This window comes from Phocoena phocoena, chromosome 3 (genome assembly GCF_963924675.1).
Source record: "Phocoena phocoena chromosome 3, mPhoPho1.1, whole genome shotgun sequence".
In the NCBI taxonomy this organism is placed as follows: Eukaryota; Metazoa; Chordata; class Mammalia; order Artiodactyla; family Phocoenidae; genus Phocoena; species Phocoena phocoena.
Genome location: NC_089221.1, coordinates 38,578,390 through 38,579,479, shown reverse-complemented (window position 1 = coordinate 38,579,479; position 1,090 = coordinate 38,578,390). Strand labels below are relative to the sequence as shown.

Genomic DNA, 1,090 nt, shown 5'->3' with positions numbered 1-1,090 from the left:
AATGTTTGTATACTAGCATGCTCTTAATAAAAATAGTAAAGTTACTGTCTTCCAGATAGCAAAGGTTCTTCATTTAGTCAAGACACTCAATGTTTTTGCTTCTGTTATGTATTTGAATACTCTTTAACAAAATCTCATTTGTAATAACCATTTTGTCTCACTGTTTCTAATGATCAGTGTTTCTTATTGCGGTGCTTTTTTTGTGCCTTTTATTATTCATTGTCCTTAGGTGCTTAAAACTGACGCTCCTATTTATATCCTCTGATATATTTATTTTTGTGGTAAAACAGTCATGTTTCCATATAAGAGTGAGGTGAAGAGTGGTGAATCAACTTTAAATGACAACACGACCATTCTCCTCTGATGTCATTTTGGTCATTTTAAAAAGGAGTTAAGAAAGCCTTTTGGAGAACATTAAGTTGATGAACGGTGTGATGCATTTAACATAGATATAGAAAAATTTTCTGCATCCATTATGTAACTAACTTCTAATGTTCAGATTGCTTTGGCATAATTACAGATTATTTTCTGCCATTAACTAGAAAGTAAAAAATTTACAAGTCAGAAAATTATGTCCTGAATTCTGAAAGACACCAACAAAGGATATCTTTAAGTTGACTATTTATGATTGTCGATTTGGAAATTAACTTCTTAAAAACTTTGAGATTTAATATACCAAGGCTATGAGAATTCTATCTGATAACTTATGCAGTGTAAGTTGTTACATATTGAAAATTCATTGTTCATAAAAAATTGTGTTCAGAAGTGTCTTGTCTTCCTGCTCCCAGAAAATAGCTTCATTTCTTAGTCACATTGAAGAATCGAGGTCTAATGTAATTCTTACCTGCAGAATAGAGAAAACCTAGAATCAAAGCTTCTGTGACTAATCCTTGGGTAACAAGTCTCATGTGAATAAAATGAATGAACATTTTCTGACCTCTTCTGTACTTTAACTTGTAAAGATCATTGGACACTATAGTTACAAAACTGGTAACCCTCAGGGGCCAAAGGGGAAGCTCTCGATTTCCTGATTAGTTTAGGATAATTGGCTTTCCCCATCATTTGCACATCAACTGTTATCTGAAGACAT

General features: G+C 32.5%; 1 pseudogene; it reads right to left on the bottom strand.

The window, feature by feature from the left end:
* Window positions 1-797: 797 nt before the first annotated feature.
* Window positions 798-1,090, bottom strand: LOC136121577 (HIG1 domain family member 1C-like; annotated as a pseudogene).